At 46.4% G+C, this 27,964-nt stretch overlaps 1 long non-coding RNA gene across 1 annotated transcript; it reads right to left on the minus strand.

Annotated features, from left to right (window-relative positions):
* Positions 1 to 219: 219 nt before the first annotated feature.
* Positions 220 to 27,935, minus strand: LOC309606798. The gene is made up of 3 exons (XR_014232051.1): positions 27,640 to 27,935; positions 25,095 to 25,174; positions 220 to 2,123 (listed from the first exon to the last, which is right to left on the minus strand). It is a non-coding gene; the product is annotated as an uncharacterized lncRNA (long non-coding RNA).
* Between the last annotated feature and the right edge of the window lie 29 nt (positions 27,936 to 27,964).

Raw genomic sequence — 27,964 nt, forward strand, 5'->3', positions numbered from 1 at the left:
ATCTACAAAAGAGAAACAGACTCACGGACTTAGAAAACAAATTTATGGTTACCAAAGGGGAAAAGTTGGGGCGAGGGAGAAATTAGGAGGTTGGGATTAACATATACACACTTCTATATATAAAATAGATAATCAACAAGGATCTACTGTATATCACAGAAAATTCTACTCAATATTCTGTAATAACCTAAATGGGAAAAGAATCTGAAAAAAAAAAAAAAAAAAAAAATATATATATATATATATATATATATATATATATATATATAACTGAATCACTTTGCTGTACACCTGAAACTAATACAACATTGTAAATCAACTATACTCCAATATAAAATAAAAATTAGAAAAAAAATGACTAGGGAAGGGGGGCAGAATATGCCACCCGAAAGTATGCCACTTTGGCATAAGGATTAGTTTGAGCTAAATGCATTTTTTTAAATGAATTTATTTATTTATTTTTGGCTGCGTTGGGTCTTCATTGCTGCCCACGGGCCTTCTCTAGTTGCGGCGAGCAGGGGCTACTCTTTGTTGGGGTGCACGGGCTTCTCATTCCAGTGTCTTCTCTTGTTGTGGAGCACGGGCTCTAAGCATGCAGGCTTCAGCAGTCGTGGCTCGTGGGCTCTAGAATGCAGGCTCAGTAGTTGTGGCGCATGGGCTTTGTTGCTCCACGGCATGTGGGATCTTCCTGGACCAGGGCTCGAACCTGTGTCCCCTGCATTGGCAGGTGGATTCTTAACCACTGCACCACCAGGAAAGTCCCTAAATGCATTTTTAAAACAGCAGGTGCAAGAAGGGTGCTCTGACTCTCCCCTTTTTCTCCCTAAAAGCAGGAGATAAAACCCCAGATGGAAGATGACTTCCCTACATGTGGAGGAAGGTAACATTCTTATCATCAAGACCAGGGAGTTGAACCCAAGAGAATTCTGTGCAAACAGACCTTGTTGAAATAATTCTCATCTTCCTTTAGCCTCCCTTATATTTTTGTTACTTTTCTACAATCGCCTCTCTTTGTTCAACTTAGTATAAAAACATTTAAGGTTTGTCACTTTCTTTGGGTCTGCATTTCCTTCTGAGGGCTCTTGTGTCACAAAAAAACTTGTATTAAATAAATGTGTATGCTTTTCTTCTGTTTATCTTATGTAAATTTAATTCTGAGGCCCAGCCAAAAACCCTAAGGGGGAAGAGGTAAAAATTGCCTTCCGCTACACTAAGAAAATGACATTTTGAAAATAAACTCACAAAATACAAGTCCTGTTTTCATTATTAGACTCAACAGTCAGAAAATTACTCTGCCAAATTGCTATGAAACTGTCTTAATAATTTCTCTTAACTTCTGCACTTATTTATTCTTGGACTGGCCACACATTTCATGGATCAGTTCCTGTCCCTGGAACACAGTGTGTGTAGCCCTGGTCTAACCCACCTTGAAAGAATTTGCTGTGTTTTAATAAAACGCATTCTTTACTACACTGTTGTAAGTAATATCCTAATAGTTTATAATTTAAAAAACAGTATTTATTCTTCCCAATTTTCTCTCCCTCTCCCCCCAGACGAGCTCCGCTTCCTATTTCCTCTTCTCCTCCCTCTATTCTTCTTTTTCTTTCTCCGGAATCCCAATAGCCAACTAGTTGGGTGGGTTGACCTTTTCTTCTGAGTTAATTTATCTCTGTGTGTGGCAACTACTCTGGGGGAACAGGCAGTAATGGAGCCAAGAACTCACACTGAATAGAAGCAGTGACTTGGGTCATGTCTGGGGGCAGAGGTGGTTGAAACAACCACCAATGCTGTAGGAGAGATGAGAGAAACTAATCAGTTGGTGTGCTCCCAGCTTCCATTTGAGGGAGGTTCCAGCCCTGGGCGCTTCCACCTTTGCTCCCTATGGCTCAGCGTAGAGAGCCACTTCCTTAATCTTTCAAGGAGTCCGCATACCCCATGGGCTCCAGTTCTGGCTCAGCCACTTTACCAACCTGTCTTTGTCCCTGTGATGCAGGCTGCGGGCTCATCCGTGTGGCCCTCAGTTTCCTAACCACCCCAGTCAGGATTGCATCTGCCCTGCTGATGGTGGTTGCCGGACAACAGATTCAGCTCCACACTCTTTGCTCCAATGTCCACTGGACAGCCTGTGGCAGACAGAATGACAAAAATAAGGCTCGAAGGACTTCCCTGATGGCACAATGGTTAAGAATCCGCCTGCTGATGCAGGGGACACAGGTTCGAGCCCTGGTCTGGGAAGATCCCACATGCCACGGAGCAACTAAACCCGTGTGCCACAACTAGTGAGCCTGCGCTCTAGAGCCCGCGAGCCACAACTACTGAGACCACGCACCACAACTACTGAAGCCTGCGCGCCTAGAACGCATGCTCCTCAACAAGAGAAGCCACCGCAATGAGAAGCCCACGCACCACAACGAAGAGTAGCCCCCACTCACCACAACTAGAGAAAGCCCGTGCACAGCGACAAAGACCCAACACAGCCAAAACTAAATAAATTAAAATAAATAAATTAAAAAAAAATAAGGCTCGAAGACAAGAGTCCTCTAAAGTTCAGTGAGGAAACAGATTTAGGGTCTATATCACATCTATCATTAACTCAGATGTCGCAGATGTCTGGCGGGGGGGCGGGGGGGTAGGGGGTGCCGGGGAAGATTCACAGCGGGCAGGGTATGTGAACTGTGTTCCCTGGGTTAGAGGAGAGAGGATTGCAGAAATGGGGTATGGGATGTGCAAGAGGATGAGAGCGGGGTGGCTGGAGCTATGGGTGTGAAGCAGGAGCAGACAGTGTTGCCGGAGAAGGACTTGGCTCAGGCAGCTAGGCTCCACCACCCACTACACTCTCACGAGACTCCTGCAGTCACGTCCCTACCTTCTGCCCTCCCTTCCTCTCTTGTCCCCTAAAAATCCACGCTCAGCAGCCAAAGCGATTCTTTTAAAAGTAGCTCAGACTTGTCACGGCCTTGCTTCACCCCATCCACTGGTTTTCTATTATTGGTCGAATAAAATCCAAACTCCCCACCTATCCTCAATGCCCGGTGTGACTCCCTGTTCTGGCCTGTCTGGCACCACCCTCCCTGGCACACTGTGACGGGCACCAGCTTGACAGCGGCGCAGCTCGGCACCACCTGGACCAGAGCGGAAGAGGTTGGAGTGGCAGAGCCTTCCGGCCCCAGGGGACCACAGGAATGTCAATTTCTTTGTGCAGCAGGTGCCCATGGGCTCATTTGCTTGAGGAGATGGGATTTCCATTTTCCACATGCTGAATTTAAGCATTACATTTAAGCATTAAAGCTGGGCATTATCTAACGAGGCTAAAGATGTGCGAACCCTATGACCGGCCGTTACGCTCCTGCAGAAACGTTTATGCATGTGTAGGGGGAGCTCAGAGGGCAGAGGTCAAAGCTACAGCCCACGGCCTGATCCTGCCCCAAGTCTGGTTTTGTACAGCTCGTGAGCTAAGAACTATTTTACATCTTTAGGATGACTTTTCCTCTTTTTTCCATATTTTAAAATTTATTTCAAAATAAAGAAGACTATGCAACAGAGACCATATGTGGCCACAAAACCTAAACTATTCCTTTGCAGAAAAAATTTGCCAACCCCTGATTATAGGACTGCTCACACAGGATTGTTTGTAATAACAGAAAACCAGAAACATCTAAAATATCTGTCAGCAGTAGAATAGATCAATAAATTATAGTTTGTTCACATAATGAATATTACTCAGTGATGGAAATGAACAAACTATAGTTATATGTAACAATCTGGATGATTCTCACAAACCATACTGAGCAAATAAAATAGGACACACAAAAAATACGAACAGATTCCATTCACATCAAGATCAAAAACAATCAAAAGCAAACTAATTTAGGAATGTACATATGGATGGTAAACAATGAAGAAAAGTAAGAATTATTTTTTTAAAGTCGAAACTGTGGTTACCTCTAGGGCTGAGGGAGGGGGTGGTGCTCAGGAAGGGCACATGCAGGTTTCTGGGATGTTGAGTGATATTTTATTTCCTTCCCTTGGTGGTGGTTTTGTGGGTTTTCCTTGCATAACTAATCTTAATTTGTGTGTCTATGACTTATACCTCCATCTCTATGTAAGATTGTATTGGTTAGCTGTTGCTACAATAATGGTGTGTAACAAACCACCCCAATATTCAGTGGCTGAAGACCACGACCCTTTAATCTCACAGCTCTGGGGGTCAGCGGGGCCAGTGGCTGTGATGATTCTGCAGTCATGGGGGTGCTCTGCTTCTGGCTTTAGGTCAGCACTTTGGCTGGGGCAGCTTTGCTCCATGTGTGTTCGTTGCAGGCCCAGACTCAGGAGGCAGGGGAACCTCCATTCACCGCAATGCCTGAGACTCAAATAAGGCATAGTGTCACTTCTACCCTACTGGCCAAAGGAAGTCAAATGACCAAGCCCAAAATCAAGGGGCAGGGGTGAAGCCCACAGTGAAGCAGAGGGGTGAAGAACTGGAGCCAATAACGCAAGTATATCTCTCCCAATAGAAGCATTAGTTAGGAGAGAAATCGAAGCTACTTTGGGACAGCAAGTTAGGAGTCACAGATGCTGATCAGGAGCTCAGAAATCTCTCGAACGCAGACCAAGACTTGGCTCGTCTGCATTTAGGTAGCAACCAATGCCCCACAAGTGACTGAGCTGTCTGGGGACATTGTACTGGGTTGAAGCAAGAGCATCACTAATGTGAGTTGGGCTCAAGATAATCCAGTAAAGTGGGTTTACACAGGCACCAGCAGAGTGGCAGGAAGAGGGGGCTAAGAAACTGAACAAGGCAAATGGCACTGATGGTGTCGAGTGTGGAACAATGTGCTGGGCTTTTGCTCTTGGGAGATCGCATTAGAGAAAGGAACTTGGCAGCTCTGTAGGGACCGAATCCCATCTGCAATGGGTTGAGGCAATTGGAGAGGATACAGGGCTGTTCTTTCACGCAGCGTGGCTACCGAGCAGAGGTTTTCAACCTTCTCCCCCCTCTACCCTACACTAGACAAGTACTTCCCACTGTCATCAGTAGCAGCTGCTCACCACAGGGCGACTTTCAATGGTCCTCACCTTCCTCCAACCCCGTTTTAAGAAACGTTGTTATAAAAACAGGACAGAGAGATGGTGACTAGGAAAGGATGCTGCACCCAGAGAGGATATCATATTACCGATAAACAGAAGAGCTTGGGTTTCTGCCCTGCCCAAAGGTGAATCCAAGGTCAGCCTCCTTGCGGAACTTATTGCCTCTAGGGGAAGTGACCTGCGAACACCTTACAGGAATTCAAGGCAGGGCAACAGGAGGGATGACTACACTCACCTGCTATTTGCAGTGCTGGCATTGAGGAAGGAGCAAGGAGGGGGCAGGTTTGCAAAGGAGGAAGCTTTTAGGGAGTGGGCTGAGCTGGAAAACGGATGGGGAAGGGTGAGTAGAGGGTGGGGAAGGGTGAGTGGGGGAAGGGTGAGTAGGGGATTGGGAAGGGTGAGTGGGGGTAGGGCAGCACGTGGAGTGTCCAGGAGGGCAGGGTGTGGAGGGAGAAGCCTGCAGATGGGGCTGGAAACGAAGGTTGGGGCTCTGCACGGAGAACATCAAATGCCAGGGGTATTAGGGCTTACACTCTGCAGGCAATGGAGAGCCACCGTGTTTTTTGTTTTTTGTTTTTAATATAAATTTATTTATTTATTTATTTATTTATTTATATTTATTTTTGGCTGCGTTGGGTCTTCGTTGTTGCGTACGGGCTCCTCATTGCAGTGGCTTCTCTTGTCGCAGAGCATGGGCTCTAGGCGCGCAGGCTCAGTAGTTGTGGCGCACGGGCTTAGTTGCTCCGCAGCATGTGGGATCTTCCCGGACCTGGGCTCAAACCTGTGTCCCCCGCATTGGTAGGCGGATTCTTAACCACTGCGCCACCAGGGAAGTCCCACACCGTGGGATTTTGAGGCAGGGAGTGGCGTGGTCAAACTCACATCTTACGAGATACCTGGTAGCACTGTGAAGAATGAATCGGCTGTCAGGAAGCAAAGGAGGGATTACAGGGGGCTGTTGAAATGGAGACAGAAACAGGGCGAAATGTGTAGGCAGGAAGTGTGACTCGGGAATCCTTCATATGTGCGTCTCCCGTCCTCTTCAGCACGGGGGCAACGCTGTGCTGTCCCTCCCGTAGAGGGTACTGGGTTGTGCTAATTTGAAGTCCCCCTCCTCCCATGTCTCCTGTGACAATAAGAAGACTGGTCAGGGCCGAGAGCCAGTGAGACCAGGTGGGATGGAAGCCGTGACCCATGTTCTGAAGGAGCAGAAATCTGCCATCTTCCTGATATGACTCACTTTTGCCGAGAGAAGTCACCCTCAAGGCTGTCAAAAAGTTTGGTAAATCTCTAAATGAGCGCTGGCACACTCACCAGATAGAGGGATAGGCCCCTGTTCTCCAAAAGTGCTGGTTTAGAATGTCTGTCTAGGCGACCCCGTTATAAACCCTCAAGATGACCCAGTATCCCTGATATTTGGGGGCCCGTTCAAATGACACCTCCCAGCTTGGCTTTTGTTTTTGTTTTACTGAGAAATATTAAAAATATCAAATCATGCACCTTGATTTGGGGGTTCAGGTAACACAGTCACCACAGTTATGGGACAAGTCAGTTAGTGCCTTAAGTCATTGGTATTCCTACTTGTAAAAAATGTGGACACGTGGTAGCCGCAGTAGAGCCTCTTGCTCTAATAATAAGTCCGGGCTGTGGTCCTAGGCACTAGCTTCAGTGAAGCCTGCAGCACTCATTAGCAGTTTGGAGTCCTGACTTGCTGGGGTACCCAAGCCAGTGACTTTCCCTCTCTGTGCCTCAGTTTCCAAATCTGAAAAGTGTCAGTGAAAATAGAACCTAACTCACAGGTTGCTAGGAGGATTAAAAGAGTTAACGTAAGTGAAGTGGTTTTGTTTTTGTTTTTGTTTTTTATAAATGTATCTATTTATTTTTGGCTGTGTTGGGTCTTCGTTGCTGCGCGCGGGCTTTCTCTAGTTGCGTGAGCGGGGGCTACTCTTCGTTGTGGTGCACGGGCTTCTCATTGCGGTGGTTTCTCTTGTTGCGGAGCACGGGCTCTAGGCGCGCGGGCTTCAGTAGTTGTGGCACACGGGCTCAGTAGTTGTGGCTCACAGGCTCTAGAGCGCAGGCTCAGTAGTTGCAGCGCATGGGCTTAGTTGCTCCACGGCATGTGGGATCTTCCCGGACCAGGGCTAAAACCTGTGTCCCCTGCATTGGCAGGTGGATTCTTAACCACTGCGCCACCAGGGAAGTCCAAGTGAAGTGTTTAGAAGAGTGTGTGGCACACAGAGTGTGCTCAAAAGTATTAGCTATTATGTAGCCCAAAGGTGGAGGCAATCCGTGTGTCTACCATGGATGAACAAATAAACAAAATGTGGTCTACACATACAGTGGAATATTATTCAGCCTTAAAAAGGATGGAAATTCTGACACATGCAGCAGTGTGGATGAACCTCAATGACATTATGGTAACTGAAACGAGCTGGTCATAAAAGGACAAATACCGTGTGATTCCACTTATGTACGGTACATAGGACAGTCAGATTCACAGAGACAGAAAGTAGAATGGTGGTTGTCAGGGACTGCGGGGGAGGGGGTATGGGCACTTGTTTAATGGGGACAGAGTTTCAGTTTGGGAAGATGGAAAACCCTCTGAGATGTATGGTGGTGATGGTTTCACAACAATGTGAAGGTACTTAATGTCACGGAGCAGTGTACTTAAAAATGGTAAAAAATATAAATTTTATGTTATGTGTATTTTACCACAACTTTTAAAAATATGTAAGAGCTATTGTTATCTCTAGTCTCAGAAACGGATGTGGCGATTCCTGTCTGCCCTGTAACTCTGGCAGACAGGGCTCAAATTTTGCTCCCCTCAGATCTTCTCAGTTACAGTAAGTTATCTTTTCCCCTTTAAATCCAACCCTATCTTTGTTGTAGGCCAGGAGAACTATGGAACAAACAGCCTAGATGGTGGAATCCAGGAAAGCCGGAGGAAAAAGAGTGAGAGCTGTAAGCGGAGGGGCCCCCAGATTCTGCTGGAACTCTGGCCGCAGCTCCTGGCTGACACTATCCTGACCCTGTCTGCTACTGCGCCAGAGAACAAAGTCTCCCCAGAAGCCGGATGCCCGCTGGGGAGCTACGGAAGTGGTTTCTGGTGGCATCCCCTCCGATGAGCACCAAAAGAATGGCGGATCCGGGAGAAGCGAGGCTAAGGCTCAGGTGACTGTGAAGTTTGGGTCCCATTTGTACCCTCAGCAAAGCCGTTTTCCCCTGGGACCCCGGGAGGTGAGGGCCAGCGGGCCTGTGCCTTGGGCGGATGATTCTCACTTATAACATGGCCCAGGACAAGGGCCCTGTCACTGGTCTCCACAAAAGGAATCCTTTTTCATGCTTAATTTAATAAATCTTTTCTGAATATGTCCCGTAAGCAGGACTTAAAAGCAGCTGCACGTTCTAAAAAATACAACAAACTGTGGGGACTTCCCTGGAGGTCCAGTGGTTAAGATGCCATGCTCCCAGTGCAGCGGGCACGGGTTTGATCCCTGGTCGGGGAAATAAGATCCCACGTGCCTCACGGCTCGGTGAGAAAACAAAACCAAACAAAAACCAACGAACCAGTGAATATAACACAAGAGAAGAAGTGTCACAGATATAGAGAACAAACTAGTGGTTACCAGTGGAGGGGAGGTAGGGGAGTAAAAGGTACAAACGATTGGGTATAAAATAAGCTACAAGGATACATTTTACAACACAGGGAATATAGCCAATATTTTATAATAACTATAAGTAGAGTATAACCTTTAAGAATTGTGAATCACTATATTGTATACCGGTAACTCAGATAATATTGTACAGCAATTATGCTTAAAAAAAAAAAAAAAAAAAGCAGCTGCATGTTGGGACCACTTTGGGGAGCTTAGCCAATACTGATGCCCACACCCAGATTCCAGAAGTTCTGGTTTAATTGGAGAGGTGCAACCCAGGCGTAGGGATTTTAAAAAGCTCTCCAGGTGATTATGAGGTGCAACCAAGGTTGAAAACCGCTGCTCTAAAGTTCAAACAGGAAGACTATGGCCTCAGTGAGCGAGGTAGGAGCTGCAGCAGATGTAGATTAAAAAGATCCAGGGAAGCCCAGGTACCACTGAGTGATGGTTTCACGAGGGAGGACCATGGACGGGCAGTATCCACTATTTCTGATTAACAGGAGCCATTAATCTGAAGCTGGTTTGGTCTGTGCACACATAGTGATGTGAAGACCCTGACTTCTGCATTGAAAACACAGATTTGGACTTCCCTGGTGGTGCAGCAGTTAAGAATCCGCCCGCCAATGCAGGGGACACAGGTTCGAGCCCTGGTCCGGGAAGATCCCACGTGCCGCGGAACAACTAAGCCCGTGTGCCACAACTATTGAGCCTATGCTCTAGAGCCCGCGAGCCACAACTACTGAAGCCCACACGCCACAACTACTGAAGCCTGCACGCCTAGAGCCTGTGCTCCGCAACAAGAGAAGCCACCGCAATGAGAAGGCTGCGCACCGCAACGGAGAGTAGTCCCCGCTCTCCACAACTAGAGAAAGCCCGCGCACAGCAACGAAAACCCAACGCAGCCAAAAATAAATAAGTAAATAAATAAATAAATTTATTAAAACAAACAAACAAACATAGCTTTGTAAAATATAACATAGGTCCCCCAAATGGTCACTTTTCTGCCAGTCATGGTGTCTGGGCTTTCCCCTTTGGCTTGTACTGTAACTGCTGAGAATTGTGGTCAAAATACACCCTGTCACATCCTGTGGGTGTCTGCTGACTGCTTACTTCAGCTTTCTTGATGTCATAACAAAGCTGTCCAATGTATTTCTTCAAGGGGTGAAGTCTGCTGTCTCTTCTGTTTTGAAATCCATGAGTGGCAAGACTCTGACTCACTTCCCTTAGCCTGTGGAGTTCTACTGCTTCCTGGATCACAAACCCTGCGGGCACCAGAATTCATAGCAGGGGTGAAAACTACCATTCTGCAAGGCCGTGAGTTCAAATTCCAACTCTCCCACTATTGGCGGGGGAGTTGTACGGACAACTAGGTGACATTTCTGGGCTTTGAGGGTTTGTAGAAAAGGAGATGTGTAAATACAAAATGCGATTAACCCTAATTCAGACCTTTGAGGAGAGGACCAGGAGATTTCTCTCAGTTTGTAGGAGACTTGATTGTTCTGCTGGCGACCCTGACACCAACTAGCTTTTGTTCAATCATTCAAGACATATGCACTGCCAGAAACTGTTCTAGGCTCCTGAAAAAAAGGCAGAGGCAAGATGGGTATTATGGACCCTGCCTCTTTTTTTTTTTTTTTTTTGAAGACTTTATTTGTTTAGAACAAATAAAGGTTTACAACAAAATTGAGAGGAAGGTACAGAGATTTCCCATATATCCCCTTCCCTTCAACATGCATAGCTTCCTCTATTGTCAACATTACTCACCAGAATAGTACTTTTTTTTTTTTAACCAAGGATGAACCTACACTGACACATCATAATCACCCAAAGTCTGTAGTTTACCTTAGGGTTCACTATTGGTGTATATTCTATGGGTTTGGACAAACGTATAATGACATGTACCCATCGCTACAGTATCATACAGAGTATTTTCACTGCCCTAAAATTCCTCTGTGCTCTGCCTGTTCATTCCCTCCCTCACCCTCCCAACCCCTGGTCTTTTTATTATCTCCATAGTTTTGCCTTTTCCAGAATATCATAAAGTTGGAATCATACAGTATGCAGCCTTTTCAAATTGGCTTCTTTCACTTAGTAGTATGCATTTAAGATTCCTCCATGTCTTATCATGGCTTGATAGCTCATTCCTTTTTAATCTGAATAATATTCCATTGTCTGGATGGACCACAGTTTATTCATTCACCTACTGAAGGATATCTTGGTTGCTTCCAAGTTCTGGCAATTACGAATAAAGCTGCTATAAACATCATGTGCAGGTTTTTATGTGAACATGTTTTCAACCCCTTGGATAAATACCAAGGAGCTCATTGCTGGATCATATGGTAAAAGTATGTTAATTTTGTAAGGAACTGCCAAACTATCTTCCAAAATGGCTGTACGATTTTGCATTCCCATCAGCAATGAATGAGAGTTCCTGTTGCCCCACATCCTCCCCAGCATTTGGTGTTGTCAGTGTTCAGGATTTTGGCCATTCTGATAGGTGTGTAGTAGTATCTTAGTGTTGTTTTAATTTGCACTTCCCTGATGACATATGATGTGGAGCTTTTTGTATGCTTACTTGTCACCTGTATATCTTTGGTGAGGTATCTGTTAAGGTCTTTAGCCCATTTTTTTTAAATCAGGTTTTTTGTTTTCTTATTGTTGAGTTTTAAGTGTTCTTTGTATATTTTGGATAATAGTCCTTTATCAGATGTATCTTTTGCAAATATTTTCTCCCCATCTGTGGTTTGTCTTTTGATATTGTCTTTTGCAGAGCAGAAGTTTTCAATTTTATCTGGACTCTGCCTTTTCATGAAGCTTACCAAGATGTGTGCTTGGGAAATAGCATTTACTGTCTTCGGACTATTCTTTTTTTTTTTTTTCAGTTGTATTGAGACATAATTGACATATGGCATTGTATAAGTTTAAAGTGTACAGCATAGTGATTTTTTTTAAACTTACCATTTTAATTATTTTACCATTTTTGTGTGCACAATTCAGTGTCATTAAGAATATTAACATTGGGGACTTCCCTGGTGGTCCAGTGGGTAAGACTCCGCGCTCCCACTTCAGGGGGCCTGGGTTCGACCACTGGTCAAGGAACTAGATCCCGCATGCATGCCGCAACTAAGAGTCCACATGCTGCAACTAAGAAGCCCACATGCTGCAACTAAGAAAGGTCCCGCATGCCGCGGCAAGGATCCCGTGTGCTGCAGCTAAGACAGGGTGCAGGGCTTCCCTGGTGGCGCAGTGGTTGAGAATCTGCCTGCCAATGCAGGGGACATGGGTTCGAGCCCTGGTCTGGGAAGATCCCACATGCCACGGAGCAACTAGGCCCGCGAGCCACAATTACTGAGCCTGCGCGTCTGGAGCCTGTGCTCCGCAACAAGAGAGGCCGCGATAGTGAGAGACCCGCGCACCGCGATGAAGAGTGGCCCCCACTTGCCGCAACTAGAGAAAGCCCTCGCACAGAAACAAAGACCCAACACAGCCATAAATAAATAAATAATTTTTAAAAAAGAAGGTGGAAATGGCAAGGCGGTAGAAATTGTTGTCACATATTCAAGGATATTTCTTCAATTATTATATAAAAAAAAAAAAGACAGGGTGCAGCCTAAATAAATAAATAAATAATAAATATTTTTTTAAAAAAGAACATTAACATTGTTGTGCAATCATCACCACCATCATCTCCAGAACTTTTTCATCTTCCTAAACTGATACTCTACCCATTGAACACTAACTCCCCATTCTCCACTGCCCCCAGCTCCTGGTAAACCAGTATTCTACTTTCTGTCTCTATGAATTTGACTACTAGAGACCTCACCTAAGTAGAATCATACAGTACTTGTCCTTTGTGCCTGGCTTCTTTCACTTAGCGTAATGTATTCAGAGTTCGTCTGTGCTGTCGCATACAGCATAATGATTTGACTTACCTATAACCTTGAACCATTCTTTTTCACTTCATTAATAACAGCGAACACTTAGGGAGTGCTTACTGCATGCCAGTTTCCGTGCTAAACCCTTGGTTTGCACTCCTTTCAAAAACAGCTATTTCCTTTTACCACAATTCTCACTGCCCTTTTCCCTTTAAGCAACCACCCTAACATGTTTTGTGTGCGCCCCTGCTTGTGTTTGTGGGGTCTTCAGTTGTTGCTTCTATGCATGCATTTTAATTTCTATTTAGGTCGGATATGCTTGTGTAAATGAGGGTGGGTGCCCTTTTGCTGCCAGCGTATGTGAGTATGACCCATCTGTGCTGCTAGCTGTGCATCTGCCCCCTTCTCAGGGCCATAAATGACTCACAGAGGGCAGCCGCTGTGTTTCACGTGTCCGCCACCCCACGGAAGGGCTGCGAATTGCGCGCAGTGCCCTGCCCCCGCCAGCAGCCCTCTGCCGCGATGAGCGTCCTCGTGTAGGTGTCCTTAGGCCCCTGTGTGAGACACTTCAGGATATATCTGTATCTATATATCTATATATATATTCCCAGGAGTGGATTATTGGTTATGTGGTACACATACAGGTGGTCAGGCTAAGGAAGGCGGATTGCCTGTAGAATGGCTTACACCACCTACCTCCTACCTGCAGTAATGTAGGGAGCTTATAGCCCCCCATCCTAACCCACTTGACATTACTCAACTTTTCAGTTTTTGCCAAATAGGTGGCAAGTAATATCTGGTTGGTCTAATTTGCATTTACCTTATAACCAAAGAACATCTCTCCATATAGTTGTTTAGTCCTTTTGGTTTCCTATTCTCAAAATGACCTGTTCCTATTCTTGGCCTATTTTTCCACTGGGTTCTTCTCTCTTTCTTGTTGATGTGCAGGACGTCCTGTCTATTCTAGATACTAGTCACTTTTTGGCTTGATATTGCAGTATCTTTGCCCAATCTGTTATCTGGTCATTATCGTTGACCACTGTGCCCTTTGTTTTACAGAAATCCTGTATTTGGAGGGATCACATTAACCTTGAGTCTTATGATTGTGCTTTTCGACTTTTTTTAAAGAAGTCCTTCTTTGCCTCCAGTCCGTAAAGGCACTATTTACAGTTCTTCTATTACCAGCAGAGTTTGTGTTTCACAGGTAGGGCTGCAGTTCATCTGCACAGCAGCTCTGTAAATGATGTTTATCAGGGATCCACTTGTGTTTGTCTTTGCTTACCCTACTCACTGGACCTTTATAACAGCTCTCTGAGGTAGAGGAAGAAACTGAGGGCAAGGAAGGTCAAAATGCTAGCAAGTGGCAAAATCCAAATCTGATTTTGTTTCTTCAAATGTCAAGTAGCTGGACTGTATTACAGAGTTCCAGGGCAGGGGAGCAATGAAGCCTGGGACCCAGAACACAATTCACCTAGAATAGGCATTATTCATTACTTGGTGGATGGATGAGGCCCTCAGTTTGGTCTCTTGAACTTAGTTCAATCAGAAATACCAACAAACCCCCAGGAAGGGGCACACTCAAACCCCCAGCTTCAGTAGGAAGCCCCTTCCCATCTCTCTGACCCCTGCACCACGTAGGCCACACACGCAGCCTACTCCAAAGTAGCTTCTCCTCCCTCAGCTTAGGGTCTCCTTCTACTTCCTGTCCTCATATTTTGTGCTTATGAACTCTAAGAAATCTAAGAAACTCTAAGATGTAGAGAGTATTTTCCATGTGCCAGGCACTGTTCTATGCACTTAACATGTAGACACTCATTTACTATTCATAACAACCCTATGAGGTGAGTATTATCATTGTACCCATTTTGCAGATCATAAAATCAAGGCCACGGTTCTCACTTTTAATAAGTAGCAGAGCGGGGATATAAACCCAAGCCACCGAGCATGGAGCTTGCACTCCCAACCACTGCATCATACTGTCTCTTGTAAGGTACATTACCAGCCTATCCAGATCAAGTACAACTCCAGAAACTATAAAATACAGGTACCTGAATAAGGCTGTGACTTTCATTTCGAGCGTCTTTGTAACAAACGCTGCAATTTGACATTCCAGCATCCAGAATCGCCTGGATGAAGACTTGCAGTCATCGCGGTGGCCTGTTTACCTCACATCCCTGCTGGAGGGAAAGACCTCAAACATCTTGCTCTGCAAGAAAGCCCACCTGATTCATTAGGGCTTGCTGTGCAGCACAACTTTTTATTAAGTGAGCATTCCGCTAACTGTAGAGCTGCAGTTCCCAGCCCAGCCACACAGCGCGGCGCTTGTCACTGTTTTTGGCAGAATCTCTTAGTCCTCTTTGTGTAACGGAATCAGGGGGGCGTCAGTATGACCGCTTCCCAGCCTGTGCTGGCTCTGTCCTGGGCTTTGTTCTCCTCTCCCATGACCCATTGTTCTCAGATCCTTTGCCTTCTGCATTATCATCTTGTTTTTAGCCCATCTTGGTTCTGTTCATCACCATCATGTTTTCTTCCATCCTTCGCTCTTGCCTCCAGCTTTTATCTCTTCTCTCTACCTCTTTCCGTCTCATGTTCAAAAAGACATCTTATCTACCTGTCCTTTCTTTGCCCTTCTTTTTTCTCTAACCCTTTCATCCTAAACCCACCTTGGAGCTGGTTCTGTGCAATCACTTCTTCTGCTTCCCTCCCTGTCCTAACCTCCTTCCTCCACACTGACTCCTGAGCCCCCCATCCTCCGGGCAAGCTCAGCCACTCCGAGGGCAGCCCCCACCCCCCGACTGTGTGACAGTGGCTCTAAATTGTCCTTTGGTCAGATTTGAATGTAAGCAACGAGACAGATCTGGCTGCTCCTTGCTGGAGCTCTGATCAATTTCTCTTCTGCAGGGAAGGGGAAGGGGCATGAATCCTTGTTGGTATCGCTTTCATTTCCTGGGAACAGTCTCCTTTACTCAGCTTTTCCAGTTAACCCTGTCACTTCAGCCCCTCCTGTCTGACCTCTAATTCGTCCCCCACCGTCCCCGACTATGTCTTTGAGCACATTTAAGTATAAGACTGTCCCACCTTATCAGACATGTCCTCCTCATCCTGTTTGTCCAGGGCACCTGCTCTTGCCAGGTGTTCTGGGATACCTGAGGTCCTGCATTGCCCCAACAGACTCACCCGTGAAGGTCCTTCAGGGGCACTGATATGCTATTAAAGGCACACGTGGGTTGGACATGGGCTTATTCTAATGTACACAGCTTATCTCCCAACACAAAACCTGACCTCTGCCAACAGCTAACGCCAGCCAGTCCTGACCCCCTCACAAATGTGAACACCTTTTGCTGTCAGCACTTTCGTCCCTTTGCTCATTCTGTCCTTCTTCCCCTCAGCTCTCCCACTTCATCCCCACGGCTGAGACTGCCTCTAGGCCTTTCCCAGCACAAGTCCTGAGGGTCTTCCAGGACCCGACTTGAGTCCCACCTCCCCTGAAGAGCCCTCCCGGCTCTCTGCTGTCTGAGTGCCTATAGTCGTCCCAGCAATGTAAGGGCACTCACATCCTTACTGATACTACCTGGTATTGCTAGGACATTTTTTATTTGTCTGTGTTTTTGTCTCTCTAGTAAGATTCTTTGCGCCTTCGAGGCAAAGGATGACATTTTCGGTGTTTAGAGCCCAGATGGGCAGATGGGGAATGATTTTGGATCCTTAACAAGTATCTTAATGAACAGATGTGGAATCTCGGACCCTTCCCTCCTGCTGTACTCACAGGCCACCTTGGTCTACGGCTGTCCAGTTATATGTTATAGTTTCCCCCACTAGACTGTAAGCTCCTAAGCTGATTGGAGCAGGGTGTCTCCAAAAGGACCTCATCCCACCTCCCCCCAGAACTCGGCACCACTGCAGACTAAGCACTCACCAAAAGTTGTCAAATTGGCACGGAGGTCAGAAGACACAGTTCTCTGCCCAGTGACCTCTAGGGCTGCAGGAGAACAAGGAAGTTAAGGGGACAGGGGGAGGGATCAGAAATACTTGGGTGTCCATCTGCTGAAAAATCAGTCTTTTCATTTGCAAGACCCAGAAGAGAAGGCCTAGGCAGTTAAACCCCAGACCAGGAGTATCTTGTACCTTGGCACCGGGAGCCCGGGAGGAATTGGGTACTTGAGGCCATGAGAGTGTTGATGTTGACCACTCAGGTCAGGGCTCTTGGTTCCATGAGCCTTTGGCCTCCTTGCTTTCCTGCTGAAGTTCCAGAGAGCTGACTGGACTCTAGGGGAAGCCCAGGACTGGGGATTCAGGGCTCAGGAAGGCCAGCTGTGCCATCCTGGGTGGGAAGGGAGCCCTTCCTGGACTTCTTGTTCCTGCTTTGAGAAACTGTATTACCACCAGTTCACGTCATTGCTGACCATGCCCAGATTCATTTCCTTTTGCTGCTGCAACAAATTGCCACAAACTTCGTGGCTTCAAAGAACACAAGTTCATTACCTCACAGCTCTGCAGGTCAGAAGTCTCAAAGGAGTCTTACAGGGGCTAGAAACGATCCTCCTGGAGACTCTAGGGGAGAATCAGTTCCTTGACTTTTCCGTTTCTAAAGGCTGCCCGTGTTCATCAGCTCGTCGTGACCACATCACTCCAACTTCTGCCTCCATTTTCATGTCTCCTCTGACTCTGAGGCTCCTGCCTCCCTCTCACAATGAATGACCTTGTGATTCCAGCAGGTCCACTCGGATATCCCTCCATCCCCAAATCCTTAACTCAATCATATCTGCAAGGCCCCTTTTGCCATGTAAGGTCACATATTCACAGGTCCTGGGATAAGGACTGGAACATCTTTGGGGGAACATTATTCACCCCACCACAATGCCCCACAGAAGGACAGTTTTAATTATGAAATATTTCAAGCTTACAGGAAAGCACAGACAATGTTAAAGAGACCCATGTACCCACCACCCAGCTTTGTCCAATCTTGACATTGTATCGTATTTGCTTCTTAATGTTTTTAAGTAATAAAATGTTAAAACATTGCAGATTCAGTTGAAGCCCCTTGGGTGGCTCTCCCCGATGTCTTCCTAGCTTCAAGAGATGACAGCCTGTGGGGATCACCCCGTAGGGCCCTGTGTTCCGAGCCGCATGGGTTTTACTCTCCAGGTGATGGACGGTCAGCCTGAAGTGGGGGTTAAGGTCAACAAGCCCGAGTGGGAATTGTGACCCTGTCGTCGCTTGGCTGGTGTGACCCCTTGGAGGTCACTCAGCCCCTTTGCTCCTGTTTCCTCATCTATAATACCAACAGAGCACTTCCTAGACTTGTTGAGAGAACTAAATGAGATAAGGTTTGGAAAAATTGCCTGGAACCCTGACAGCATGCACCGAGCCACAATCATCCTCCTATTTGCTGTATTGTAATTGAAGGCATTCACCCAGGTGGGAGAGTCTCCCCGAGTGCAGGGAGGAGAGAGGATTTGCAGCTCCAGGGGCCCATGGGCAGATCCTTTCCTGGCTGACTCTACAGAAGGTTCCAGGAAAGCCGGGAAGCATGGTGGGTGGTCGGAACTCCCCGGCAGCTCAGCCTCTCAGGGAACCAGAGGGAAACCCTGAACCACCACACCTTTCCAGAGGCCAGGACTCCAGCTTTCCAGCCCACCACCGGCGTCCCTGCCGTGTAGCCTGGCCCCCGCCGCCCCGGCCCAGCAGCGGGAAGCAAGCCGGAGAGAGCCGGCAGCAGATCTGGGAGCTTAGGAATTTGGATCCTTCCCTCACTCTGCGTGGCTCAAGTCAGGCTCTTCCTCTGATTCATCTTTGCCTCCTGCCCTGCTCCCTCCCCCCACTGCACCTGGCTCTCAGGAAGCCACGTGGCTTTGAGCAGCTCTCAGCCCAACAGGGGCTCGGGTTTCCCTTCCCAAAGACCCGTTAAGTTGGAGGCTCCCAGAATGGCACTTGCTGTTGGATGTGGGCCCCTCATGGCCCAGGATAACTTGTGCTTCTGAGATGCTCAGAGACCAGGGGCCTGGGGACAGCGGGGTCCCTATGAACACAGTGTCCTATTCACGGATGAGGGCTCTGAGCACTTGCCCTCAGGGAGTTGGTTGAGGTACAGGGACACAAAGGCAGTTAGTAGCAGAGCTGGGACCAGAGCCCCGTCTTAAGGCCTAGGGAAGGCCGTTAAGCTCTGCAGTGGGGAGAGCACACATCAGCCGTACCCCAAGTCTTCAGCTCCGGGAGACAAAAACTCAACGTGGGGGACTCCAAAGGGAGAGCCCCTTTATAGGGAAAAATGAGATCTTTTGGTCTCTAAAGTGGACATGACTGATGTCACAGTTAGGAATGCATTCAGCTGCAAAAAATAAAAAACCTGACCAACAATGTTTTAAAGAAAGAGTTGTTTATTTTTCTCATAAAGAAGATGACAGGGGGCTTCCCTGGTGGCGCAGTGGTTGAGAATCTGCCTGCCAATGCAGGGGACACGGGTTTGAGCCCTGGTCTGGGAAGATCCCACGTGCCGCGGAGCAGCTGGGCCCGTGAGCCACAGTTACTGAGCCTGCGTGTCTGGAGCCTGTGCTCCGAAATAAGAGAAGCCGCGACAGTGAGAGGCCCACGCACCGCGATGAAGAGTGGCCCCCACTTGCCACAACTAGAGAAAGCCCTTGCACAGAAATGAAGACCCAACACAGCCATAAATAAATAAAAATTTTAAAAAAACCAAATACTTAAAATATATTTGTTTAAAAAAAAAAAAAAAGAAGAAGATGACAGGACTCTGGGATCTTAGCTTTCCCCTCATGGCTTCAAGATGTTTGCAGAAGCCCCACACATCACATCACATCCTCACACCATGTTCAGAAGCAGGAAGCAGGTGGTGATATCAGGCAGCTTCTTCCCCCAGCTTCCGCCTTATCAGCAAGCAAAGACTGTTTTCAAGAACCCAACAGCTGGGCTTCCCTGGTGGCGCAGTGGTTGAGGGTCTGCCTGCCGGTGCAGGGGACACGGGTTCGAGCCCTGTTCTGGGAAGATCCCACATGCCGCGGAGCGGCTGAGCCCGTGGGCCACAATTGCTGAGCTTGCACGTCTGGAGCCTGTGCTCCGCAACAAGAGAGGCCGCGATGGTGGGGGGCCCGTGCACCACGATGAAGAGTGGCTCCCGCTTGCCACAACTGGAGAGAGCCCTCGCACAGAAGCGAAGACCCAACACAGCCATAAATAAATAAATAAATAAATAAAAATATTAAAAAACAAAAACAAAAACAAAAAACTATTAAAAAAAAAAACAAAGAACCCAACAGCTGACCTCACATTATTGGCCAAAGAGGGGTTATAACGTGCTCCCCAGAAAACCCAGACTGTGTATCTGGCTGTCCCAGGCTTTACAATGAGAGGAGGACAGGAAGAAAGGTTTGGGCAATGACTCTGGGTTAGGCAACAAAAAGTACCTGCCACAGCTGACTAGCTCGAGGACTCCTGGTTTTGAGTCACTAGACTTAGGTGAAAAATTCTTACGGTTTTCTGGTGAGAGGACCAGAGATTGACCTGCAAAGCTAAGGAAAAATCTTCCAGTTTGGACTAGAGAAGAGAGAATTTAAACCCTATCCCTGAGTGAGACAGAAAACTTCCTGATGAGACATCACTTTCAGGTGGTGTTTCAGTTGCCAATTGCTGTGTAACAAACCACCCCAAAATGTAAAGGTTTAAAAGGATAACTTTTTATTATCTCTCATGATCTGGGAGTTGACTGGGCTCAGCAGGGCAGTTCTTACTCAGGATCTCTTGACATCACAGTGTGGGCTGGAGCCATCCGAAGTTGTCTTTACTTAAATGTCTGATTCCTGGGCTGGGATAGCTAAAAGAGCTAGAAGAATCATCTATATCCACAGTAAGTAGTTAAGGGATACACAAAACAAAAAGGTGTAAAACATGATGTCAAAAACATTAGGGAATCCCCTGGTGGCACAGTGGTTAAGAATCCGCCTGCCAATGCAGGGGACACGGGTTCGATCCCTGGTCTGGGAAGATCCCACATGCTGCGGAGCAACTAAGCCCGTGCGCCACAACTACTGAGCCTGTGCTCTAGAGCCCGTGAGCCACAACTACTGACCCTGCGTGGCACAAGTACTGAAGCCCACGTGCCTAGAGCTCATGCTCCACAACAAGAGAAGCCACCAAAGTGAGAAGGCTGGTCACCGCAATGAGTACCCCCACTCACTGCAACTAGAGGAAGCCCGCGCGCAGCAACAAAGACCCAACGCAGCCAAATATAAATACATAAATTAATTAATTAATTAATTAACAACAACAACAACCAAAAAAACACAGCGGTGGGGGGTAGTGATAATGCAGCGTTGCTACAACGTGTTCAAACTTAAGAAACTATCAACTTAAAATAATCAAGTACATATAGGTTGTTATATATAAACCTCATGATAACCACAAACCAAAAAAAATCTATAAGTATAATAGATATACAAAAAAGAGAAAGGAATCCAAACATAGCACTAAAGATAGTTATCAAATCACAAGGGAAGAGAGCAAAAGAAGAAGAAGGGAACAAAAAAGAACTTCAAAAACAACCAGAAAACAGTTACCAAAATGGCCATAAGGACATACCAATCAATAATTACTTCAAGTGTAAATGGACTAAATCCTCCAATCAAAAGACATAGAGTGGCTGAAGCAACCTAAGTGCCCATCAACAGATGAATGGATAAAGAAGGTATACAGTGGAATATTACTCATCCAGAAAAATGAATGAAATCTTGGGGGAATTCCCTGGCGGTCCAGTGGTTAGGACTCTGTGCTCTCACTGCCGAGGGCCCAGGTTCCATCCCTGGTTGGGGAACTAAGACCCCACAAGCAGCGTGGTGCGGCGGAAAAAAAAAAAAAACACAATGAAATCTTGCCATTTGTGACAACATGGATGGACCTAGAGGGTATTATGCTAAGTGAAATAAGTCAGACAGAGAAAGACGAAATACCATATGATTTCACTTATGTGTGGAATCCAAAAACAAAACAAATGAACAAACATAACAAAACAGAAAGAGTCATAGATACAGAGGACAAACAGGTGGTTGCTAGAAGGGAGGGAGGTGAGGAAAGAAAAGAAATAGGTGAGGGAGAATAGAGATATAAACTTCCAGTTGCAAAATAAATGAGTTACAGGTATGAAATGTATGGTGTGGGGAATAAAGTCAATAATTATGTAATATCTTTGTATGGTGATGGATGGTAACTAGGTTTATTGTGGTGATCATTTTGAAATGTATAGAAATAGCAAATCACTATGTTGTGCTCCTGGAACTAACATAGTGTTGTAGGTCAATTATACTTCAGTAAAAAAAAATAAAAACAAACTAAAAAAACTACATTAAAAAAGATTTGCGGCAACATGGATGGACACAGAGATTGTCATACTGAGTGAAGTAAGTCAGACAGAGAAAGACAAATATCATATGATATCACTTATATGTGGAATCTAAAAAAAAAGGCTACAGATGAACTTATCTACAAAACAGAAATAGAGTTACAGATGTAGACAATAAACTTATGGTTACCAGGGGGTAAGGAGGGGAGGGATAAATTGAGAGATTGGGATTGACATATACACACTACTTTATATAAAATAGGTAACCAATAAGGACCTACTGTATAGCACAGGGAGCTCTACTCAATATTCTGTAATGGCCTACACGGGAAAAGAATCTAAAAAAGAGTGGATACATATATATGTATAACAGATTCACTTTGCTGTACACCTGAAACTAACACAACATTTTAAATCAACTATACTCTAATAAAAATTTTTAAAAAATAAAAATAAAAAAGATAATACATTGGTATTTTTAAAATGTTGTTTCCACAAATACTATGAGTTATATATGATTATCAAGGGGAAAAGACAATAGCAACTACCTGGTAATAATTTGTGCTCTTACGGAGTTAAATACCATCTGTGCACATTCTTAATATTTTCTCCTCAAACACCTTAATAAGCTGTACCATTGGCATACCATATGTCTCTCCTAGATGGTAATAACCGGATGAAAAGGAAAACCCCAAACAGAGCTGACATGTATGCTAACAAGGCATACCGAAATTGCATTTGTGCCATTGCATGGACAATTCACCTTGACTCTGCAGCATTCCAGGTTGTTACGATAGAACTCCATTGTAACCCAGTTTGTTACAATATGGATTTAAGTATAACACTTATCACAACATGTGTGCCAAAACCTAACCACCAGAGACATTGTGAAGTTGAATACATGGTTATAGTATTAAAATTATATTGATTTTGTCCCCTAACACACATTTCATGAATTTTTGGGGATATTTTTATATTAAAAAAGTGATCTATTTTGGAGAAATAAATAAGACAGCTGGAGGATATCGAGCATCTCTCTTTCCATGTGTTCTCTCTGCTTGACTAGCTTGGGCTTCCTCACAGCATGGTGGTCCTGGGATTGTCGAACTTCTTTCAAGGCAGCTGGCCCCACTCTAAACAAGTGTCCAAAGACAGGTTTTGGGACTTCCCTGGTGGTCCAGTGGGTAAGACTCCACGGTCCCAATGCAGGGGGCCCGGGTTCAATGCCTGGTCAAGGAACTAGATCCTGCACGCATGCCGCAACTAAGAGTCCGCATGTCACAATGAAGATCCTGTGTGCCACAACTAAGACCCGGTGCAGCCAAAAAGAAAAAACAGGTTCCATCAGAACCTGCAAGGCTTCTTACAGCCTTGCCCTAGAAGACCTAGAACACCCCTTCCACCTCAGATGAAAGAGCCACTCACACCCAAGGTGGAAGAGGGGTCATTGAACTCCATCTCCTGACATGAGGGAGGGAAGGCTTGATGGCAGCCCTCGGAGATCAGGGGTCATAAGGTGATCTCAATGTGGCTACTCTTCAGTGGGGAAGGAGGGACAGTGAGGCCTTAGGCTAAGGCACAGAGAGGCCCTGAAGGGAAGGAGTGACATCAGAAGAGGAACTTCTGGGGTCCAGAGGGAGATGTTGGCGCTGAAATGCTGACCCAGCCCAAAGGGTTACCCCAAGGGTGGGTCCCTGAACAACGGGTTCTGAGAGTCTCTGATGCTGTGAAACTATCAGCAAAGGAGGTGTGGCCAAATCTCCCCCCGGAATCATGGGGGATAAGGAATTATGCTGTGGGAGGAGCCTAAAAACAGAGGCGGTGAAGGGCCATTCGTGGCTGGGAAGGGGATGATTATTTGTGTTCAGAAGCTAAGTGCTTAGAGAACTAACTTATGGTTACAGGGGGAAGGGTGGGGGAGGGCACAGATTGGGAGTTTGGAATTGACATGTACACAGTGCTATATTTAAAATAGATAACCAACAAGGACGTACTCTACAGCACAGGGAACTCTGCTCAATAATCTGTAATAACCTAAGTGGGAAAAGAACTTGAAAAAAAACAGATACTTGTATATGTATAACTGAATCACTTTGCTGTACACCTGAAACTAACACAACATTGTTAATCAACTATACTCCAACGTAAAATAGAAAATTTAAAAAAAAAGAAAAAGAAGAAGAAGTTGAGCACCAAGGAACCCCTTGAGACATCACAGGCTCCTATCTCTCTTGGGGTCTGCTTTTCTCTCCTACGGCCTGTGCACCAAATCCAGCCCTGGGCCTCTTTTTATACAACCCAGAACTGAGAATGATTTTAAAGGATTGCAAGAAAAGAAGAAGGAAGGGGTGAGGAATATGCCACAGGGATGAAAGTGGCCCTCAAAGTCTAAAATATCTCCTCTCTGGTCATTTACCGAAAAAGTTTGAGGACCCCTGCTTTAAACAAAGGCCGTGGCTCCCACTGGTGCCAAGTGCACTGATTGTAGGTGAGATCTGAGCTGATTTTAGGTGTCAGCAAGCACGTCATTCCCTTTTCAGCTCTCTCCCAATCCTGATTTCTTCCAGGAGCAAGTCTCAGTTGGGTGTGTGGGTATGTCTTGCAAGCACGACTAACATTTGAGAATCTCCTTTTCAAACAAAGAAAGCAGGCCACAGTATCCAGCTAGAATTGTTCAAAGTCCTCTGGTCAGCCCAGGAGTCCTGCATGGCCCAGCACCCCACCTCCACCCCCGGCTTGGCTTCCATGCTCAGCTTGATGCTGGGCTCTCCTGAAATATACTGAACTCTTCAGTTTGCTACATACATGCTGTTCCACTTCGGGCCTCTGCATCTGTGTCTCCTCTTCTTAGAATACTTCATACCTGGCCTGCGTTGAGTAACTCCCACTCACCTTACAGGGCTCTATAGTACCATTGATTCCCATAGAACAATTTCAGCAATTTACAGATAGCCTATCTACCCACTGTCCCACACCCACCTGTGTGGTTCAACAAATGAAACATTCTTTAACAAAATAGGAAAAGAAGTCAGTTTAGGGAACGTATAAATACAAAGAAAACAAAAAATACCCCTCATCTCCCAATCCCTGCTTCTCCATCCCTGGCCCTGGGCAGAGGGCTCTAACCTCTCCAATCTCATTTTTCCTTCACGGTGGGTGTGGCTTCCAGTGGACAGTGGTTCCACTCAGCTTCCCAGCCCCCGACCCTGGGGGAGAACCAGAGAAATGGGGTTGGGTCTGGAAGAGCCATCTGAAGCAGATGGATGTAGATTCAACCCCGTGGCCCCGTCTGTAACCAGGGCTAACCCTCTCCACCCCACAACAGTTTCCCTCCATTAGAAGAGAACCTGGGACTTCCCTGGTGGTCCAGTGGGTAAGACTCTGCCCTCCCCATGCAGGGGGCCCCAGTTCGATCCCTGGTTGGGGAACTAGATCCCGCATGCACGCCACATCTAAGAAGTCCGCACGCCGCAACTAAGACCCAGCGCAGCCAAAAAAAAAACTATAAAAAAATAAGAGAACCTGATTCTTGCTGGTGTTCTCTCCAGACTGGGGCCTCAGACACTGTGTGATCATTTCCCACTCTTACCCCCCAAAAAAGGTACCACCACACAGTGGTTTGATCACGGGCTCTTGAGTCAGACAAACGTGCGTTCAAGTTTCCACTTACTACATGACCTTGAGCAAGTTGCATAACCTGATGTCAAATGGGTTTATTGAGAAGAAAAAAATGAGACAATGTATATACCGCACTTAGCACAGAATCAGGTACATGGGAAGCAAATGTCAGCCACTGTCATCATTAACTTTTTAAGTTTTTATTTTAAAAAGTATCACTACAGTAAAATTGACTTATTTTGGTGTACGATTCTTTGAATTTTTGCGCCTGTATAGATTCACGTAACCGTCACCATAGTCAGATACACAACAGTTCCATTATCCCACCCTCCCGAAAACAACCAAACCGCTCTCCTGCTATCCAGTACCCTGCCCCACTCATAACCCCCTGACAACCACTGACCTGTCCTCCCTCCCTATAGCTCTATCCTCAAGAATGTCCTATAAATGGAATCTCACAGTATATAAACATCTGAGACTGGCTTCTCTCGCTTGGCATAAACACCATTGCGACTCATCCAAGTTGTGCGTATCAATGTTTTCTTCCTTTTTATTGCCCAGGAGTATGCACTTGCTGAAAATGGCTTTCTCTTTTTTCATCCCAACCAACTGTCCAAGTCAGATAAACACAAATAGACTCTATAGGTCTTGACCTAGGAGTCGCTTTCCCTGGGGAAGCTGGTAACCCCATATTTTGTCAGGTCCTCTTCCTATCAACCTCCCATAAGCCCTCCTGAAAGAAAGACCCTGAGTCTAAATTTATGGTTTGAGGGAAAGAAAAATCTTTGGTCCCCTGGATGGTAACAAATGGAAGACCACAAAGGGTCTGGGGAATATCACTCTGAGCCTCGAGCCCCTTGTGCTCCGTGACCTACAATTTGCAGCCAATTGGCCAGGCACGGTCAGGCGGCCAGTTATACTATTGCCCTCATACACAATTGCAGGGCAGAAAGGCTGGTGCCTGAGGGTGGGAAGAAGAATTCCAGAGACCAACGGGGAGACCGAGCAGAAGAGGCCGTTTGTGGCTCTGAATAACATCCTTCTTTGCACTATTTTGTTTCTCCAGATTGGCTTAGAGGGACACCCCAGCTGCTGCCTTCTCTGTTGTTCAAAATTATTATTAAGGGACTTCCCTGGTGGTCCAGTGGTTAAGAATCAGCCTTCCAATACAGGGGATGCAGGTTCCATCCCGGGTCGGGAAACTAATATCCCACATGCCGTGGGGCAACTAAGCCCGTGCGCTTCAACTACTGAGCCCGCGCACTCTAGAGCCCACGCACCACAACTAGACAGAAGCCTGCGTGCCGCAATGAAAGATCCCACATGCCGCAATGAAGATCATGCGTGCCCCAACTAAGACCCGACGCAGCCAAATAATAAATATTTTAAAAAATTATTATTAAAGGGCACATCCTTTCTTAGCACCATTAGGGAACAGATACAACACTGGCCTCTGAGTTGTCCTAGGAGTGTCTTTTTTGTCCTTTGTCTATCCTTCTGTCCATTCCTGGGTGGCCTAGGGCAGGGTCCTAGGGCAACTGCTCATTAGAGGAGGTGGGGGGGAGAGAGAGTCTTTGATTTCGAAGTGCAAAGTCCATGGCCAGAGTCTTTCCAACGCCTCCCAGACCCTTAGGGGACACACTGTGGCAGTGCCACTGACAAGTGACCCCGTTCCGTTGTCTTCTGGGAGGCTTGTGAGCCTTGGCTCAGGGAAAATGAGCTTGTTCTGGGTTCCAGAAAAAAGTTAGCTTTGGGGTTGGGCTGTGGCCAGCTGGTCTGGATGTCCCAACTGGTGCTGAAGGCCAGCTTTCACTTCCTTTGGAAATCCCACACACTTGGCCTCTGAGGTTCCCCCAATATGCATAGACCCTAAATTCCCCTGGGAGTTTTGGTTGACAGGTTTTCTGAGCAATGGATCAACTTCAGTAAGATGACACACAAAGTTAGAGCTTTCTGACCCAGGAGAGCAAAGGTTACAATCCCAAGAAGCCTAGCACCCAGAAACACAAAACACTGAGACCAGGTGTGTGAGTTAGAAACTATGTCCTCTCACCTGGACTTGGCATCAGGGGAGATTCGAGTGGTGTCGCAGGCTCGAATCCCAGCTCTGCAGACAGCCCGGAGACCTTGGACAGACCCTGGACTGCGGGCTCCTGAGCTTAGGGTCCTCTGAGTCCTGTTGTTCATTCTGAGTCACTTCATAGATGCCCAGGTCTGTGTGAGGCCCCGTTAGAGACACAGAGGGGAAGATGGGGGTGGTCCTTGCTTCCAAGGGCATGTGGAGACATGGTCCACACACTAGATAAGACGGGAGTGTAGAAGGAGATGAGGATGTGATTCAGGTCAATAAGCGCTGTAAGAATCAAAGGGTGTGATGT

This window comes from Balaenoptera borealis (genome assembly GCF_965194805.1).
Source record: "Balaenoptera borealis genome assembly, chromosome: 11".
Taxonomy (NCBI): domain Eukaryota; kingdom Metazoa; phylum Chordata; class Mammalia; order Artiodactyla; family Balaenopteridae; genus Balaenoptera; species Balaenoptera borealis.